This window comes from Leptodactylus fuscus, chromosome 2 (assembly GCF_031893055.1).
Source record: "Leptodactylus fuscus isolate aLepFus1 chromosome 2, aLepFus1.hap2, whole genome shotgun sequence".
NCBI classification, from domain to species: Eukaryota; Metazoa; Chordata; class Amphibia; order Anura; family Leptodactylidae; genus Leptodactylus; species Leptodactylus fuscus.
The window spans coordinates 70,980,325-71,002,045 of record NC_134266.1 but is presented as its reverse complement, the minus strand read 5'-3'; positions in this window follow the sequence as shown (position 1 = coordinate 71,002,045).

Sequence of the window (21,721 nt, the reverse complement as noted above, 5' to 3'; positions counted from 1 at the left end):
GCGTGATTCATCTAGAGATCTTGCGGCAAGCACACGGACCCCATTATAGTCTATGGGGTCCATGTGCTTTTACTGCACAGCACTTGCAAATGCGTTCGGTAATCCATTCGGGGGGTCCCCATGCGGTCTCCCGGAACAGATTACCGAGCACAGATGTCAATCAAGGGTCAGTTAAGATTCATAAATCTGTCGGCTTCGTACAGTAGTAATCATGTTGCTCAGTGCATCATAATATAGTTCTCTGAGTTCTGCTTTTTCCCAATTAGATGGCCACTAAGAGCTTATTCAGACATCTATGCTTTGGTCAGTGTTTTACATCAGTGATTGAAGGTCTGGCCATATTCTTCATATTTCAGACTAGCTTCTGCAGCACAACTTCATGTGCGTGGCCTTCAGAATTGTGTCCACAGAGAAATGAAAAATGCGTGAGTAATAAAACAATTTGCCGGCGTTTCAGCTCTCAAGCTGACCTGCCGCTGAACTTGTTCTTGGCGCCGCGCTTGTGATTGTTCTAGCATCTCAGCAGCTCACTGGGACGCCATACAATGAACTTGCTGTTGGCGTTGATGATCCGCCTGCTCCTGCCTTTCGGCAGCTCTCAAGCTGGCCTGCCACTAAAATTGTTCCTGGCGCCGCGCTTGTTGTTGTTCCAGCATCTCAGCAGCTCACTGGAACATCAAATAATGAGCTTGTTGTTGGTGTTGATGACGCGCCTGCTCCGGTGTTTCGGCATCTCTCAAGCTGGCCTGCCGCTGAACTTGTTCCTCGCGCCGTGCCTGTGATTGTTCCGCCATCTCAGCAGCTTGCCGGGATGCCATATAATGAGTGTTTTGTTGGTGTTGATGAATCAACTGCTCTGGCATTTTGGCTGCTATAAGAGCCACTTGACGCCTAGCTTGCGCAATCCCCCTGAGCTCCGCTTGAGGAGAAGTCTGTGACTACTGGCTACCTTCATAGCTCTCGTGGTTTTAGAAACGCTGGAACAATTTTTTTTCCATTTTCCCATTCCATATATGGAATATTAAATGGCTCTATGGTAAGCAAAGAGTGGAAAATGAAAATCGAAAAATGGCTACAGCGGTAAGGGGTTAACATAATGGACACCAATGGACCTCAGTATAGTCTATGGGGTCCCTCAGGCTCTTTTATTTTCCGTTATTTTTAAGGTCTGTTTTTGTCGGGGTGCAAGAATGATATAACAGTGAAACAACTAAAGTTGAAGTTGCGCGTGTAGTAGTTTTAATCTTTATAAAGGTTAGTGCACATTGTTTTTGCAGATCTGCCAGACAATGATAAACTTGCTACACATGCCAGGGTCACATCAAAAGCGTATGTACCTAGCCAGATGCCACAATGTAAAATGACTGCAGGCGACAGTCTTGTTGCCAAGTAGACTTATAATGACAAGTTCAAGATGACGTTTAAGTGCACCTGTCACAAGACAAAGACGCTTTAAATAGGAGTCTCTAGAAGTGGCTGTTAAGGAGGTAAACGTGGGTTAAAGCTTGGGTCGCTGGACGCTGTCTCAGACTACCAGCTGAATTGTGAGCGAATCTCTGCCGCCAGTCTACAGATTGTGGCTGTATGACATTAACCCTTGAGCATCATCTTATTGATGTTGCTGTATGAAGCACCTGACTAATTCTAAATGTGAAAATTTCAGCAAATAACTGTAATACGGTATTAAATAACAAACAATATCACATTATGCTGAATTTTGTAAATGGTCACAGAATAAAATATTTGTGTATAAGGATAGCATGCCACCAGGATGATAGGCCTTGTGTAGGTCCCCTGCCAGTATCCACCACTAGTCTAAGAAGTGATTGAACAGGTGTCAGGCAATGCCTGCGAGAACACGTTAGAAGATTTCTGGATTGGTGACAACTATGTAGCGTAACCCCTTAGCAACCAAGCTACTTTAGGCCTAAACGTCTAAGAAATTTTTTGGGAAATCGCTGTCTGAGGGCTTATTTTTATAGGATGAGTTGTATATTTTAACTGCTCCATTTTGGATACATAAAACGTATTGTTTAACTTTTATTAACTCTTTCTAGGGGAGGGGGATGGAAGATAACAGTAATTTTTGCGTTTTTGTGTTATGAATGGTGTACCATTCCACATGAAGCATAGAACACATTACTTCTATTCCATGGGTCAGTACAAGTTTGGCAACTTATACTCGAGTATAAGCCGAATTTTTCAGCACAGTTTTTGTGCTGAAAAAGCCCCCCTCGGCTTATACTTGAGTCAGCAAAAAAAAAATTTTTTCCCCTAGAATACACACAAAAGTAGAAAATGACTGTGAAACACATACACATCAGGTATCCCTGTGTCTGAAAGTGCCCGGTCTACTGAATATAGGGTATCTGCAGTGCTCCTATTCCGTCGGGAAGGGGTTAATAGGAGCACTGCAGATACCCTATAGTCAGCCAGGCTGAATTCCAAGTGGGGGAAAAAAACCCCAGTCCTCAAACTCAGGGAAGGGGCAGACAGACAACCAAAACACCCCCTCCCCTTCCCCAGCACCCAGCAACTACTGCACCCAAAAACTCCGACCATTTTAATTTTTGAAATTTTCCAGTAGCTGCTGCATTTCCCCCCTAGGCTTATACTCGAGTCAATAAGTTTTCCCAGTTTTTGCGGTAAAATTAGGGGCCTCGGCTTATATTCAGGTTGGCTTATACTCGAGTATATACGGTATATATTTTTGCAGTGTATGTATTGCAGTCTATTATATCTGTTCGTATTACAATGACATTCTGCCTATTAGACCCAGGTTCTGGGCTTCCATAGTTGGCAGATTTGGGATTATTGTTAGGCTCCTGGATGCCATCAGAACCCAAATGTATTGTGGGGGCCAATAGGGGTGATAGTACAATTATCAGATTCTACGGTCACTATAGACATTGGCATCTAGGAGGTTAAAGCAAATGATCACTTTCTTCTCTCCTTTCCCTATCCACTGCTGTTGATCCAGCAGGTAGTGAGTGGGAAGAGAGATGTGGAGCCCCGACACCGTAAACACAGGGGGGCACATTCTCTGCCTGTTCACGTCGTAATGCCGAATGACTCGGCAATTAGAATGTGAATAGGCAGTGTGGAGGAGGGAAGCAGGTAAGCAGTGGGGGAGGAGGGCCGCTATGCTCAGAGGAAAAGATGACTTTTCTGTTTTTTTCACCTGGAGTTTCCCTTTAAAGGTACAGTTTAAGGTACATCAAGAATTGTACTTAAAGTAGGTACTACAGAGTGCTGTTTTTTTGTATTGCAAACACAGTGTGACCTTTATTGTCCAAAGCGTATCAATTTTGACTCATCTACCCATAAATAGTTTCATGCATTTTTTTGCAAATAGATGACAGCTAGGCAATTACATTACTTCTGCCAAAACACCTAAGAGCAAATACGCCTGGATCTGCGGATTTCAGTGGAACCTCCCTGACAGATGAAGGGTAAAGAAAGATTGGACATGCTTGATTCTTTGTTCTCACAGGAGATAAGCTCATTGTCCATTGAGAATACATGCATGCTAGGACAAAACAATAGTGGGTTGTCCGACAATTTTTTTTATGGCCTATTCTCAGGATAAAGGAGCATTAAAAGATCAGTGTGGGTAAGACATCCCAGGCATTATCCAATGTTTGAAGGGGCCGCAGCACTTGTACAAGCTCTGTGACCCCTTAACCGTTTACGTCGCACACCATCTGTTTTGTAGCGGATATGCAATGTAATTACAACCTCTTCCTGCAGACGAACACCTTGAACAATTGACTTGTGGAACAGGAAAGGGTTAAACCCATGTCCCAGGAGTATAGCAGGATCATAGTGCTTGCGAGTTAGTGCACACAGCGTAGTAGGGTTTCTTGGTTACATTGTATCATGTTTTATTTGCATTATGTTGCATTTAATTGGTGCAGGTCGTCACACGGTCAGTGTTCTGGCATTTTCTCGAAGCTGTGTCATGCAATGATTCTTTAGATCTTTAGATTCATAGATCCCTCATAGACATGTTTAGTGACGGATCCTTGAAAATGGCTTGTGAAATATAATGTTGTGTTTTTTGTTTCACACTGTTAAAACTATAGCCAGCCTGCGATTGTTGAACCCTGTCATATGAACGAGCCCTTAACTGGCAACAAGGCAAGACAAGATCCATCGGAACAACTTGTAAAGGAGAGAAGGACACATTTCCCCAGACGTCAGCCAGTTCTTTGATCCAATGTACTACAGTGAACACCTGTTGAACAGGAACTGGGTCCTGTAGTGACGGATTGTGCTTCCCCCATGACAGCAGAAGGCTGTTGTTTCTTTGTCATTGTCCTACATAAACAGTACAGCGACCATCATGCACACAAACAAATGCTCACTCAGGTTGATTGTTTTATGCGGGGATAAAAATGATCATTGTCAGTTGCACATCTTCCTGTGTAAATAGGAGATGTGCTGCTGTCTATAAACATACAGTTTGCATTAGGTATTGTAAAAGTCCCTTTCAACAAGTATCAAATAACTTGTTATGTCATAGATTGGTGCTTGTTACTTCCAGACGTCGGCATGTGTAAAAAGACCCTTAGATGGCAGCAGACTATCTAATGAATCCATTTTTATTTTTTGTGTTTTTTTACTCAAGAACATTGCCTTTAGGGTAAGTTCACAAAGGGTTTTTTGGTCAGGATTTTGAAGCCGTATCCGCCTCAAAATCCTGACCAAAAAGACGGCTCCCATTGAAATCAATGGGAGACGGTCAGTTCTTTTTTCCGGGAGCCGTTTGTTCCGGCTCCTGGAAAAAGAAGCGAGATGCTCATTCTTTCAGGCGGATTCACCTCGCGACATCAGCCTGAAGACACTCCCTCCCGATTAGGCCCATTCATTTGGGCCTAATCTGGAGCAGAGTGCTCGACTGGATGCCGGTGCACTGCATCAGTATCCAGTCGCAGCTACCTGTATCTTGTACCGGGACCTGAGGCGGCCTCCACCTCAGGTTCCGGTCCAAAAAACCTAGTGTGAACTTACCCTTACTGATTTCCAAGTTCTTCAGCATTGTTTTATGACTTCCTAGATGAGTTGATGCTTTACCGTAGGAGTAATTTTTACATCGTAGTCACTCAAGGGAAGATTCATTACTGATTCAGTTCAATTGAAGAATTGGTTTTCACTAGAGTTTGATGTAAACCTTTCTATACTGATATACAGTATTTTAGAATTTCTTATGAGCATGGCATAATTTTTTTGTGGGTATGTTTATAAAAGTATAAATGTTTTCCCATCATGTGTTTTACCTGCTCTTGTGTTTTTCTGGATTCTTCTTCTGGAATCTATCCTTAACTATGAAGGCAATCCTAGCTTTGGTGACTGATAGCTCAATGCCGTGGTGCCAGCGTGCTGTGGCCTGAATTGTGCATGCTCGAGAGGCTTGGGTTACTAGTTCATTGCTGTTGGTACCTGATCCCTAGGAGATTAAGTCATATTAAGAGTGGTTTGAAATGTCTCCCCTTCCACTCCTTTTCTGTTTACCCTCAAAATTGTTGCTCCTGTTATTTCCAAAATTATGTCCCAGTTTATATTTTAAGTCCTTTCCCCAAGTTGTTCCTTCACTTTATTCTACTATATTTGTCTACTATTCCCCTCCTCCCTGCACAGACAAGTGTAGAAAACAGAGGTGGTTGGGAGGGGAGCAAGTATACAAGGATTGACAGTACTTTAGTACTAACTAAACCTGGCCACCCAAATCAATAATAGCTTACAGGGAGTGTTGTTGCAAGCCTGACCACCGCTGCTAGATCTCAGCAGTGGCTAGCAACCTAGGCAGCAAGCACTAAATAAGCAAGATAGTCTGCCAAAACATATATAAAGTATCAAAACGTTTGGTAGCACATCATGATGTCACACAGAACCTGTCTGAGAATTGGGCTAATAAAACGGCCCAGTACTTTACACAGGCCCCCCCCTAGCCTATACAAATAACCATGGTATGGTTGGGATGGGATGGTGGTCCCATCTCTTTCATACTCCCAATGGTACCCTTATGTATTTTCCTATTCAAGATGGCTAGTTCTTCTTGAACTAACCATTGTTGACCATATCATATGATGTCTTAGCAGCAGTTTGCCATATTAATGTAGATTCTAATAGTAATTGGAAAATGATTTGATGAAACCAAAGTTTTTGGCCACGATATGTTATGGTAAGCCAACTAGATGGAAAAATAAAGGAGTTGCTCATACTAACAAATTAGGCTTGAGCTCTTATTTTTTAGAGGCCATTTGATAATTGGAATGGTTGCATTAGAAAACTATACCAAGATCCCTTTTGTACTAGTTCTGATAAATCATCCTCCTCATCTTCTGTACTATAGATCGACATGGTGGCATCATTATAGTGTGAAAGTGGCTTCTTTGCAGCAGGCCCTATAAGGTTTGTGAAGGCAAAGGGTGAATGTTTTAGAACAGATTGCTAGACAACAGCCCCAAACATAAAAAGCTGCACAGAAACGGCTTCAAACCAACATTATAAATGTGGTGGCAAAGTCTAGACCTCAATTCAATTGAGAATTTGTGGCTGAATTTTAAAAGAGTTTTTCACCCACATTCGCCATGCAGCTTGAACAGTTTTGTAAATTGGCAAAGCATTATAGTGTCACATGTGCACAGCTATGTGGCTGACTACAAACTGATCACAGAAATAATGTCACGCTATATTTGCGGTACATATTTATTTGCTTGTGTTTTGCTGCTTTTGAATTAGGCCACTGTTAGGCTGTAATACAGTCAGCGGACATTTTATTTTCTATATTGTATCCTGATTTTCTGTTGTTGTATAGAACCAGACTTAGCGATCTAAGCTCGGTTTAGTGAAACCACATGATGTTCGAATATTGAACCCCTCAAATCGATTCTAAATGCATCGGCATCAGTGCTATTTGGAAGCAACCTAAGCCATAAGGATCTTTCAAAACACACATTTACTCATAGGATTCTATTTTTCGGTGAATTTAGAGGAAAATAGGTATCTGGATGGTGCAGGTTATAATAAGACTAGTGCTTAAATATTTAAAGATGGTGCCTCACTGGATCAAAGAGAGGTGAGTAATGTTTTATTTTCAGTTTACTGCCTGTGTTAGCATCATAATTATATGTAAAAAAGAAAATTTGTTCAACATGTCACAATTTTTATTGGTAAAAGAGTGTCTGGCACTCCATTATTGTAGGTTGCTTTAGAGCCAGTGACAAGTCTTATTAGGCACAGTATACCTTTCTTGAGCATCCTTCTAGTGCCGTCTAGGTCTTCCAGGTGCTCTCTACATCATTCTGGTCCTGATTCAACCTCATGGAAGAGTGGAAAACTTCATGATACCTACACTTGGTGGTAGAGGACAAATGTCTGGGTTCCTGAGAAACACATTATTGTCAATATATCATGTTTGGTCATTTCCAGACTCTGCATCTTCGTTTAACCATGAGATTCAGCAGTGATCTGGACATTTATGGTGGAAACCACATGGGCCCCATCAGTGGCATAACTAGGAATGGCGGGGCCCTGTGGCGAACTTTTGACATGGCATACAGTATTACGTGTACATAGTGGCCACAGTACACAGTATTATGTCCCCATACTGGCCCCAGTACACAGTATTATGTCCCATTGTGGACACACATGAACAATTATTATATTCTGGGGTCTTTTCAGACCCCAGAGTATAATAATCAGAGACCCAGAGGGATAACAAACTACTGTTACTTACCTATCTCTCGACTCCCCTGCATTCTCCATCGCTGTCGGCCATCTTACGGGATGTCATGTGACCAGGGCTCTGCGTCGCGGTTTATATGACGTCACGCAAGTAGGCCGAAGCCTGCCTTGAGCCTGGAGAGGTAAGTAACACAGTTTTTTATGTTATCTTACCTCTCCCGGTCCTCCGATCATTATACTCAGGGGTCCGAAAAGACCCCCGAGTATAATAGTGCTTGTGGGGCCCGCGCCGTAACTTAATGATCCCGGCCCCTGCCAGGATTGGTAACTATATAGGGCCCGTTACCGGCTGGAGTAACTCCAGCGGGTAACGGCCTATTAAAAAAAAAAAAAAAAACACAGCGGTAGCGGCTATCGCCACTAATGTCCCGTGCCCTGTGGCAGCTGCTACCACAGTAGTTACGCCACTGTGCCCCATTATAGTATATGCGGTCTGCGGGTTTCCCTAGGTAACCGCTTTGTAATGTGAATAGGTTTCCGTTGGGGAGGGGGGGGGTCTTCAAGTGGACTTCTTGAACAGAAACCCAAATGCAGATGTGAACCAGGCCTCAATATGCCTTTGGAGTGTGGAGGAAACCCCGGGATTTAAACCTAGGGCTCCAGTGCTGCAAGGCAAAAGTACTAACCACTGAGCCACCGTGCCGCCCCAATAATATACAGAGAATGGTTTTCATATTCAAAACTTATTAAAAATAATATGTCACGCACAAGAATTTCAGGCCTACTATATCAATATGTAGTCAAGTTTCAGACACAAAATTTATCTGCAAAACACATTTTAGCAGCTTAGATTAGTCACATCAGATTTGTGCTTCATGATCCACATGCAGTTTTCTTTTGTGCATTCCTTATCCACATTTACATTTTCAATTAAAAGGAACTGTCACTGTTGGGAACCTCATTTTGTAATGAAGTATTCCCCACTGGGATTTAGGAACTCCTGCTATTGCAGCAAATAAAAGCCAAGGTCCAGAGACTTGAGCACCCATTTGCTCACACTATATACAATGACCAGCCTCAATGTAAGGATTGCAGCACTTGAGGAAGATTAGGGATGTTGGAGAGGATTTCCAGGCGATCTTCCGTCTCAAAATCCTCTCCTAAACTGGCCCTAATCTGCCTCCGATTGTTTTCAGTGGGAGACAGTGACAGATTCTTCCTTTCTCAGCGTACTGACTAAAGAAGCCTCCTGCTCGATCTGTCTGAGGTTTCCATGGCACAGTCACTGCTGAATCCGTGGCGCGAGGACTAGCACTGATTAGCCTTATTGTATGAGACCAATTACACGTACAAACCCACAAAGAGGAACCTAAGCTCAGATGTCTGATACGGATTCCATCGTGATGTTTTTGGAGCAGGTTTTTGAGGCAAAATCCTCTCGAAAAGCTGCCGTGTAAACATATCCTAAATCTGTAACTGCAATCGTGTTAGACTGTTGTAGGACTTTATATATTTACCTGCAGGTTTGTCTGCTCCACCATAACTGCACCACGTGAACGTTCAGATAGTCATTGTAAAAGTAGCAATAAAATATAATAGTAATAGAATGTTTGTGTCCTTTATCATATAGTCTCTGATTAATTTAATTGTGTAAAGTGGACTTATAGTAATTGCACATAGCCATGTCTCGGCTTTGAGAAATACAGCCCATGTGTTGGCTGTAAAGGTGTGTTCACACAGAGGTATTTCATCTGGAATCAGCCTTATATTAATTTCGAGGGATGGATGCTTCTATTTTCAGGATGTTGAAAGAAAAGTGTTATCCTGTTTGATCTTGCCGTGGACTCAGCCACAGAACCTGCCATGTGAGACTACTACTCTTTAGTTATGTCTGGGACTATAGAACAAGTAAATCTGTAGTTCTGCTGCAGGACGCACAGTGCAGAAAATGGAGAGGAATCTGTTGTGGAAGACTGCCCCAAATTCCTGTTCACTTTGTGCTGTGTGAATGGGCCTTAATTCTCTGCCCATCAGCAGCTCCTGTGAACTGAACTTAAAGGGGTTGTTCCATGAAAAGCATCCTATCTATACTGCTAGTTTATGTGGATTTAAGACTTTTCCTAAATACATTGCTTCATCAAAACTGCTTTGTTTGGCTGCTATCTTAATTTATTCACTTCATTGTTGACACTGAGTTTCTATGACTCTGGGCTTATCTGCTCATTTCCCAAGTGATGTAGCTGCCTGCTCTCAGGGGGGGAGGGAGAGGCTGACAAGCAATGGAGCTCCTCAGATAGGGGAGGGGGGAGGTAAGAGTACCGGGATTACTGTGCTTTTATCTTTAGTTTTTCCACTTATCAGCCGGTTTAATTGAATTTGGCTGATAAGGGCTGAGATAAGGAGTCGTTACCTCTGTATGTAATGCAAGATGACTCAAATCCAGCTCTGCTACATCAGTTTCCACATCAGCTTCCTACTGTGGTAATGCATAGCAGATAGCAGAGCAAGTGAAACCCCGCCCACCAATGTGCTGAGAGATCCAGGAGGTGAAGCGAGCACAGAGCCTTCAGGCTGCAAAACAAGAGTTATGGGAATACCCCTTTAAAGGGGCTCTATCACTGGGAAAAGACATTTTTAACTAATCACATCCTTGCATAGGCTTTAGAAATGCTACTTCACACTTCCCTGTAGTATGTAAATTGCCTCAGTGATGTCTGAATAAGTCCGTTTTTATTCATATGCTAATGAGCTTCCAGCCAGTACAGGAAGTTCCCAGCAGCATCCTCTCTTCTATTATCTCCTATGTGTGAGAAGCAAACAGGAAGCTGAGTCATCATCATCATCAGCAGCAGTCTCCCATAGAAAACAACAGGAGAGCAGTGCACGATCTATTGTGCACCAGTCTAATTAACATATGAATAAAAACGGACTTATTCAGAAACCACTGAGGCAATCTACATACTAAAGGTAGGTGTGGAATAGACTTTCTAAAGGCTATGCAATAATGTGATTAGTTAAAAATGACTTTTCCTAGTGATAGAGCCCCTTTAAACCATCATAGGCCGGGGTCCCACGGGCCCCACGATTTGCCTGCAGCGGAAACGCCATGGGAAAAATCACGGCGTTATACAGTAACTGCAAAGTTCATGCGAATCCCATGCCTACTTTGTGTTTAAAAGTGCAGCGCTGACACGCTGCGATTTATAAAACCGGCATGGTTTTGGAAATCGCAGCATGTCAATTATATCTATGAAAATGCCGGTGGCTATCCCGTAGATATAATGCTAACAGAAAGTCCGTGGAGGAAAACTGTGAACTTTCTGTTCAAAGCGCTGCCGGAAGAACCACGATGCGTCCCCACCGCGTTTTTTCCTTTAGCACTGCGAATCGTCCCATGGGGCCTTAGCCATACTGTGATGTAGTGAGCTATAGCGGGACTGTGCCTCTACTACCCCATACACACATGATGCTGTGACTACAGGACAACAAACCTGCGGTAGTACTGAGGCTTGTAGTAGGAGTTCAGACGAGCCACAATGATACATTTCTAACAAAATTTAATAAAAATGTCTTAACTACAATGATCTAAGTCTAGCATTATTCAATAACAGATTAATAGAGGTTTAATATGTGATCTCTCTGTTACGTGAGCTTTACACTGCCTTGTTTATGTCCTGTGCAGTTCATGTAGACTCCTGGAAATGAAAGAGTTACATGAACTGGCAGAGGATAAGCGTGCTCACCACAAGGGCTTTCCAGTGAACACACACAGACACAATCTGGATCTGGCAGAGAACACCGCGCTTTGCTGATCTCCAGCGCAGGATAAATGAGGGCGGTGAACTCTCTATGTCACTGGGTTTTCCATGAAGAAGACACACAGCCTCAGCCTCTTGTCTATCTCGTTTTGCGCTGCTGCCGTCTTCTCGGAAACTGGTCACGAATGCATCTCTCGGAGCGAGCGCTTGTACGTGTGGGAAGACGGTTATCAGGGATAGCCATATTCTATTCATTCTGCAATCGAGAGACAAAACGGGGTAAAGTAGGATGGTGGATGGTAAAATATCAATTTATTATTAGAAAAAAATTAACAGTAAAATAAAGAACCAAGAAACAAACAAACAAAAAAAATTCATAAAATATATTATGAGTGGCTGTTCCTGCTCCAGGGCATTGATTACGCTGGCAGTGAGAGAGTGGGGCCGAGGAAGGTGATTAAAAAGAGAAGCATGAGTGATGGAGGAAAGAATAGGATGAGAACGAACTAAAAATCGATTAGTAGTTTTACCCAGAGTCAACTAAACATTGCAGAGTGATACGCTGCAGATGCTTCGAAAGGAGAATTACAAGAGACAAAAACATGAAAGGAGACAAAGACATATACAGTGTCGTGTGTATTGTAACATAGCACTTTTGCAGTGGGAGATGTCAGGTTCATCAGGTGAATTGCTACTGGCCACTATACCCCGTAACACATTTAGGGCTTGCACAGATGAGCATTACTGCATTCGGCAACTACAAAAATGTAAGTACACCACTGGGAGCTGCACAATATTAGGGCTAATTCAATGCCTATACTGCTTTGGGGGGAACATTAGAGGCGTTCAGGCACTGGGATAAAGGATATATGAAGAGATATTCCCATCTCGTACGTTCACACTGAGTTCCATTAGGAGCACTGTATGAGCACGCTGTCACTGTTCATTTGCCCTTATGGATTGTTCATGCGGTCGCTTTTCTGCGGTGGGAGGCAACGTGCTCAGGTGGTTTTGGGACATGCACAATATTCTAGTTGGAGAAGTTAACCTCATGCTAACACAGTTGCGAAAGCTCTCAAAAACACTACAAAGGAGATGTGAGGGGATTATGGACTTTTTTTTAGCTTTGTTACTTTTTTGCGTTTAACAAGTCATACAAGACAATGTATGTGAAAGAGGATATATAAAACAAGTACAGAAGAAAAGATTGTACAGATAGAATGTGCATATTGTAAGATTAGTGGAATATACCAGTGTAAGTTAATAACTACCAGGTTCATGGGGAGACCAAATATGCACAAGTGGATCAAACCCGATCAGACCCTAGTTAAAGGATTTTTTCCATCCCAATAAGTCACTGCCAAGACGGGAATAAATGTCTGAAAGTTCCAACCACTAGGATAGGACATACTAAGAAATAGTTACCAAAAACAAGTCAGTAGTGCTGCTTTTCCCATAAATCTAACAGAGGTGAGTAAGCTGTAACTGTATAGCACAGCTGACACTAGGTTTGGGGTTTCCATTTTTCAAGTCCGCTTCAGGGCCCGAATAATGGAAACCTAATCTGCTTAAAAAGCAGATATCCCCGGAAATCTGCAGATCCCGTACACTATAAAGGGGTCCACCGGCTTTCCACCTGAAAAATCTTAAGGCTAAGGCCCCACGGGCCATATCCGCAGCACTAAAGTGCTGTGGGAAGAACCGCTGGGGTTAACGCATTGCGGTTCTTTCCACAGCACTTTTAAGAGAAAGTTCACGGAGTTTTCCTCTGCGGACTTTGTCTTGACATTATATCTACGGGAAAGCTTCCGGCGTTTCCGTAGATATAATTGACATGCTGCAATTTGCAAAGCTGCAACGGCTTTGCAAATCGCAGCATGTCCGTGCTGCGATCTTTTCCGCAAAGTGGGGATGGGATTCTCATGAATCCCATCCACTTTGCCTGCACTGTACAATGCCGCGATTTTTCCTGCAGTATCTCCACTGCGGGCAAATCGCGGTGTTTCCGGTCCGTGGAGCCCCGGCCTAAGGTGGATTTGTGGATGGAAACCCCGAAAGGAATACAGGCGCAGATGTGAAGCTGTATATGTCATTTCACAGTTATGGAAACAATGTAGCTAAATCTGTTACACTGTTGCTTTAGCTCCCATTCATCTCTATGTGAGATCCAGAAACAGCGTAGAATGATGCTGCTTACCTGTTTGTGTAAGTTCCCTGTTGTTCCTTATGACCTCTGGCCTGTTATTCCATTATCGGCAGGAGTTAACCGTAGTCCTTTAACCATAGCTAGCTTAAGCATAAACAGGTACTTATGTACGTCAGACAGCATATAAAGAATGGAGCAGATAGTGGAAGTCCACGGGAATGGCGGTAATTATAGTTGCTGAAAGACCAATAACAGGCATTAAACTACCCACAGGCACCAGAGGGAAAACAAAACCACATGGATCTTGTCATACAGGAGACATATTTTTTTTATGGAGGCTTATAAAAATCATTATTACCTTGACCAGCAATGGGGGTGTAGAGTAATCAGAGAGTCCAAGCTCAACATATCAATACAGATGAGCATGAAATACTAAGGTAAACCAGAATCCAGTTGTTCCTAGGTCAAAAGTTTACATAGACTGAAGTTTAGAAAAATTCACAAAATGTTCACTGCACCCCCTACCTGATTTCTCTTTCACACTCTAGGCTTCTTCTAGCTACTTATATTCCTTCTGTTCAGTATCCTGTCTGTTTCTAACCAGACCATATCTTGCTATCAATAACATGATGCCTCAACAAAGCATGTCTTGGGCAGCTAGAGTCAGTACCATGTAAGGGACACATGATTTCATAGTGCGGTGGAAACTTCCATCATACCAAGACAGCGGAGCATCAGGGTAAGATTGCGCTGAGAGACACTGGAGCATCACGGGCAGGTGAGTAGGAGTTCTTTCAAGTTTTTTCACCTTCCTTGGCCTAATATATATATATATATATATATATATATATATATATATATATATATATTTATCCTTAGCAACCTCTTTAAGTCCTTGACATATGTTGAACCATCAGGCAGACAATGTTATTCTGGCATAGTTCAGAGGAACCCCTTTAAATCATCTGGCACTGACCATCTCTAGGGAGTTCAGCTGGTGCCCCATGGAGGAACAATGATGGTAGGTGCAAATTTCATATGTTTCCACTGAATCAGAAGGTCCAAGTTGGAAACTAGAGCAAAACTGACCAGAAGCCTTGGAAATATCTCAGGATCACTGAATATGGTGGGGTTGGCTGCCATATAAACACTCATGAGGGAGAAAGAGGAAAGATAAAAAAAAAAGAATTCTAATATTATTTGAAAATGCAGACTCAATCATGGATGAGCCACTTTTGCTTTTGTAGACATTGTAAAGGACAATATCTAACCAATAAATTGCTTTCCTCCCTACCATCGAATTGTAAATCTCTGCATTTGTATGAAATGTCATTCCTTCACAGTCTACGTCTTGCTTCCCTCTTTGTCTCTGTACAGAGCTCATTGACAAGGACATGATAAGGGGCTAGCGTAGGATAAAAGCTGATCCAACACATATCCAATTTTCATGGTATTGATTGTATTTAGGGTCTTTTATAGTCACCATCCATTCATACTCATGGTAAGGATCACTGCCATTAATTATGCAAGGTTAGGAATCCTCCTTTGTCTCACTAGTGTAAGTCTAGCAGCGCTAAAATGTGGAAAAACCACAGCCCTACTTGATTCCTGCTCCAGAATGAAATGTAACTATTTATGACCTCAGCTATTAGATACGACTCAAGCTAAGAATTGCTTTGCATAGCCGTAGCGTATAGTTCAGAAACATACTTATACAATGAGTGATGGGTAATGGTGGGATGTAAACAGCAATACACTGCTGTCTCTTTGAATTGCTCTCAGTGATTTATACAATGGACATCTATCATATATTGTCTTAATTCAAGGTTTTCTACCAATCCTTTTGGCTTAAAAACAAAGCATCAGGCTGTTGGATATCAAGTATTTGATCCTTTTGTTCAGGTTCAAGTCGTTTCTCCCCTCTCCTATTTAGTAGATATGCACTGTGCAGTGGGGGGGGGGGGGGGAAGGATTGATGATAGCTGTTGTATGACCAGTTATCCTTTCTCATTAGAGATATTTGGTAGAAGAGTTCGCATATCATCTTGTACCTGTGAAATTATTTGATTTTGTATTGAGGATGTTTGAGTAAGAAATTGTATATATACAATATATATATATATATATATATATATATATATATATACACTCACCGGCCACTTTATTAGGTACACCTGTCCAACTGCTCGTTAACACTTAATTTCTAATCAGCCAATCACATGGCGGCAACTCAGTGCATTTAGGCATGTAGACATGGTCAAGACAATCTCCTGCAGTTCAAACCGAGCATCAGTATGGGGAAGAAAGGTGATTTGAGTGCCTTTGAACGTGGCATGGTTGTTGGTGCCAGAAGGGCTGGTCTGAGTATTTCAGAAACTGCTGATCTACTGGGATTTTCACGCACAACCATCTCTAGGGTTTACAGAGAATGGTCCGAAAAAGAAAAAACATCCAGTGAGTGGCAGTTCTGTGGGCGGAAATGCGTTGTTGATGCCAGAGGAGAATGGCCAGACTGGTTCAAGCTGATAGAAAGGCAACAGTGACTCAAATAGCCACCCGTTACAACCAAGGTAGCCAGAAGAGCATCTCTGAACGCACAGTACGTCGAACTTTGAGGCAGATGGGCTACAGCAGCAGAAGACCACACCGGGTGCCACTCCTTTCAGCTAAGAACAGGAAACTGAGGCTAGAATTTGCACAAGCTCATCGAAATTGGACAATTGAAGATTGGAAAAACGTTGCCTGGTCTGATGAGTCTCGATTTCTGCTGCGACATTCGGATGGTAGGGTCAGAATTTGGCGTCAACAACATGAAAGCATGGATCCATCCTGCCTTGTATCAACGGTTCAGGCTGGTGGTGGTGGTGTCATGGTGTGGGGAATATTTTCTTGGCACTCTTTGGGCCCCTTGGTACCAACTGAGCATTGTTGCAATGCCAAAGCCTACCTGAGTATTGTTGCTGACCATGTTCATCCCTTTATGACCACAATGTACCCAACATCTGATGGCTACTTTCAGCAGGATAATGCGCCATGTCATAAAGCTGGAATCATCTCAGACTGGTTTCTTGAACATGACAATGAGTTCACTGTACTCCAATGGCCTCCACAGTCACCAGATCTCAATCCAATAGAGCATCTTTGGGATGTGGTGGAACGGGAGATTCGCATCATGGATGTGCAGCCGACAAATCTGCGGCAACTGTGTGATGCCATCATGTCAATATGGACCAAAATCTCTGAGGAATGCTTCCAGCACCTTGTTGAATCTATGCCATGAAGAATTGAGGCAGTTCTGAAGGCAAAAGGGGGTCCAACCCGTTACTAGCATGGTGTACCTAATAAAGTGGCCGGTGAGTATATATATATATATATATATATATATATATATACAGTATATATAATATATAAATGGAAAATGTTGTTTTTGCACCGTGTTAGCCAGTGGGTAGAAAATATGAAAGAAACAAAAAACTTGAAAGTCTTCAGTAGATGATACCTTTTTTAATGGCTAACTCATAATGATGAGAGATTATAACATTTCAAAGCTCTTTGGCATCTTCTTCAGATATAACTAAAAACAATTTCTGAAGGCTGCATATTTATGTACAACAGGACACATAGGGAAGGGGGAAGAGGCTTATTGGTATGTACATGTAAACAAATCCCCAGTTCCCAGGTTCTTATCAGTTCAGAGCGTGTTTATAGCTGTCTAAGGTCAGTGATTTCTGTAGGATGCCATAAACCCATGTGAAAGGTTCATTCCATTCTCCAGAGAGTGCATAATATGCACCAAATGTTCCACTGAAAATATGTATGTTGGAGAGACCGGTCAGAAGCTCAGAACGAGAATGAACGCACATCGCCATACAATTAGAGAACAAAGAATGGACCTTCCCGTGTCAAAACATTTCTGCAACGAAGATCATAATATCACCAATGACATGAAAATTTTGATTTTAAGAGGGAATTTTAAATCCAAGAAGAAAAGACAGATTTATGAGTACAAGTGCATGACCCTATTTAACACGTAGCTGTTTTATGCTCTATGGGAGTTATGGAAACAGCATAGCTCAGAGTGCTACGTAGTTTTCATAAGCAAGATCATCGAGGACAATATTCTCACCGAGGTCAGTTATGAGCTGGGACATGGAGGCCAGGAATTTCATCTTAAAAATAGGTGCGGATTAGAGATGAGCGAGTACTATTCGAAACGGCTGTTTCGAATAGCACGCACCCATAGGAATGAATGGATGCAGCCGGCATGCAGGGGGTTAAGCAACCTGCCGCCAGCAAAGTCTGCGTGCCAGCCGCTTCCATTAATTCCTATGGGTGCCTGCTATTCGAAACAGCCGTTTCGAATAGTACTCGCTCATCTCTAGTACAGATCCCAGATGTGGGACCCTCATCTATCAGACATTTACACTCACCGGCCACTTTATTAGGTACACCATGCTAGTAACGGGTTGGACCCCCTTTTGCCTTCAGAACTGCCTCAATTCTTCGTGGCATAGAGTCAATAAGGTGCTGGAAGCATTCCTCAGAGATTTTGGTCCATATTGACATGATGGCATCACACAGTTGCCGCAGATTTGTCGGCTGCACATCCATGATGCGAATCTCCCGTTCCACCACATCCCAAAGATGCTCTATTGGATTGAGATCTGGTGACTGTGGAGGCCATTGGAGTACAGTGAACTCATTGTCATGTTCAAGAAACCAGTCTGAGATGATTCCAGCTTTATGACATGGCGCATTATCCTGCTGAAAGTAGCCATCAGATGTTGGGTACATTGTGGTCATAAAGGGATGGACATGGTCAGCAACAATACTCAGGTAGGCTTTGGCGTTGCAACGATGCTCAATTGGTACCAAGGGGCCCAAAGAGTGCCAAGAAAATATTCCCCACACCATGACACCACCACCACCAGCCTGAACTGTTGATACAAGGTAGGATGGATCCATGCTTTCATGTTGTTGACGCCAAATTCTGACCCTACCATCCGAATGTCGCAGCAGAAATCGAGACTCATCAGACCAGGCAACGTTTTTCCAATCTTCAATTGTCCAATTTCGATGAGCTTGTGCAAATTCTAGCCTCAGTTTCCTGTTCTTAGCTGAAAGGAGTGGCACCCGATGTGGTCTTCTGCTGCTGTAGCCCATCTGCCTCAAAGTTCGACGTACTGTGCGTTCAGAGATGCTCTTCTGGCTACCTTGGTTGTAACGGGTGGCTATTTGAGTCACTGTTGCCTTTCTATCAGCTCGAACCAGTTTGGCCATTCTCCTCTGACCTCTGGCATCAACAACGCATTTCCGCCCACAGAACTGCCACTCACTGGATGTTTTTTCTTTTTCGGACCATTCTCTGTAAACCCTAGAGATGGTTGTGCGTGAAAATCCCAGTAGATCAGCAGTTTCTGAAATACTCAGACCAGCCCTTCTGGCACCAACAACCATGCCACGTTCAAAGGCACTCAAATCACCTTTCTTCCCCATACTGATGCTCGGTTTGAACTGCAGGAGATTGTCTTGACCATGTCTACATGCCTAAATGCACTGAGTTGCCGCCATGTGATTGGCTGATTAGAAATTAAGTGTTAACGAGCAGTTGGACAGGTGTACCTAATAAAGTGGCCGGTCAGTGTATAGTAAATCCTTTGAATATGCCAAAAATGTCTTTCATGGAAAACCCCCTTTGAGCGGGCTCACATCTGCACCTGTGCACACTTTAAACAATCCTGTTGGGTTTCCGTCTTCTGCCTCAAGAAACTGGACAGAGGGCGGAAACTTGGCAGTCAGTTTTCAAACCCATTCAAGTGAATGGGTTTGAAAAGTGAGCGCTCATGAGAGTTTTGTACCTGTCCGCGGCAAAACCGGACACCAAGTCCTGTATGTCCGACTTTTCGTCAATACCACCCTTAGTTATGGCAGTGACAGATTCTAGGATGACAAGGGATTTCAAATTGTTGATAGCATTTCCCCTTTGCCTCTCACTTACTGCATTTTATTTCCAATATCAGTGTGATGGTCTGCTTGGTCATTAAAAAATTTAGCATAGTCTTCAATTTCAGATTCCACATGGTTAAGTCTTCCTCCCAGATCCTTCGTAGAGCATTTAAAATGAGCCAACATGGACTGCATATTAGTCTGTAAAGAGAAGTGTAGCGTCATTAGCATATTTCTCATCACCTTTTCTGAGACTGTGGTCTGAGACAGGGACAATCATAAGAGAGTCTACCTGCTGGGCTTGCACTGAGATTACTCTCTTCCATATTGGTATAAGATATCATAGGTTTTGAATTTTCCAGGTCTTCTGGCCCAGGCACAAGTAGCTATGGGGGGGGGGGGGGGTTTAGCTGCATTTGCCTTGTGCTTGTAGTCCAGTGTTCCTGGATCTCCTATATTATGGTCCCTTGGGCTTTTCTAAGCTTTTTTTTGCTATTATACAGTTATTCTTGGCAGAAATTCCAGTAGAAGTAGTATTGGATAGGGGAGGGTGCATACTGCTCCTTGTACATGCCCACAGTCTCAGACAAATGTAAAATGTGCTGCAGCCATAATGCGATGTATGAAGACTTACAGAGTCATAGAACAGACTGCCTAGCAAGACCCTGCACATATTTAAATTTTTCATTAAAACTCAGGTACCCTGAGTTTCTAGCCAGATACAGAAACTTAATTCACTTTCAACTGATTATAGTTTATTAAGGAAACGACAAAACAATGTTAATGCTTGTAACAGGTCTACATGTGGTTCATAAATCATAATGTTCACAAAATTTTTAGCCTCCACAGAAACGGGTGCAATATTCAAATACAAATGATAAAATCTAAATCTAAATTTACACGATATAATTCTTAGACTACTATATAAGAATCTTGAGGTTAAGATTTTATATTTGAATGCCAAAAATGGCACAAATTAATTATAACTTTTTTCACTGTTGGCTTCTATATTCCAAACCTCCTACAGGAGGTCTGACAGCTGTCATGGAGACTAAAACATTGAGTAACAGTAACGTGTTCTGCTAGAGGAAAACATGGAATGAGAGGCAGAGATGAGTGATCCTGAGATTTTTGCCAGAAAACTTTGTATTCAGCCTAATTATACTGGGATTTCAAGTGAAACCCACAGAATTCCATTTACGTGTACATATCCTATATGTCCAGGGAGACCACAATGCATTACTGGAGCAGATCTGCTGTTCATATGTAAGTTTATGCTTCTACACAAGTCTCATTCATCGACTGGTTGGTTCATGTTCTCAAGTTCCCTTCCTACTGCCAGGGATAAATTCACAAATGTAAGTTTATGTTAAAATGCCCATATACAGTACGTTAGAGGAAGATCTTCCAAATCGCTGATTTCGGCTGACTAATGTGTACAGTTTTGCGCCAACTCTCCTTTAATGGCATATACATATTGGTGGAAAGAAGAATCTGTTTCCACAAGAAATAAGACGCTGCCTGAGGCACCAATTGCAATTGTGGACTTCAGTACAACACTGTTTTGATGGGTGTCTAAGTTTTTTTGGTAATTTTTACAGGCGTTGAAAACTGGATAAATAACGGGGGGTACAGATATCTGTTAAAGCAAAACTATGCTAAAGAGCCATACACACCTAGTGTAGTCATTTCAACTGTAGTTAAAACATTACAATAGACTGTTGCAGTCACATTCAGCCGAATGTGAACAAACCTCATAGCCCTCTCGGGCTTGATCTGTTGTTCCGGAAACTCCTCGTCCTGTATAGAAGGTTTCCTTGTATTGTTGAATGCAGACACTTTGTGATGTATTTGTCATATATCAAGTCAGAACATGTATGTTTTAACCTGTTACCAAACGCCTTACATATCCCAAGTTTGCTCTTGGGATTCATACCCATGCCATTATAAATGTAGATGTTGGATAGGTGCCCAGACGACAGAGACAGCCTGTGTACTACCTGTACGTCCGCTTCTAACACTCATTCTATACGCTACTGTACTTATATGTGTGACTGCACATACTCATCATGAATGCCTAAGGCAATATTTACATGGACATATGAGATATTGCATTTGCAACAGAAGGATGATATTTCACAAGTGTGTTTAGTCCGTATGTCGGCAGAGGAGCGGACCTGGA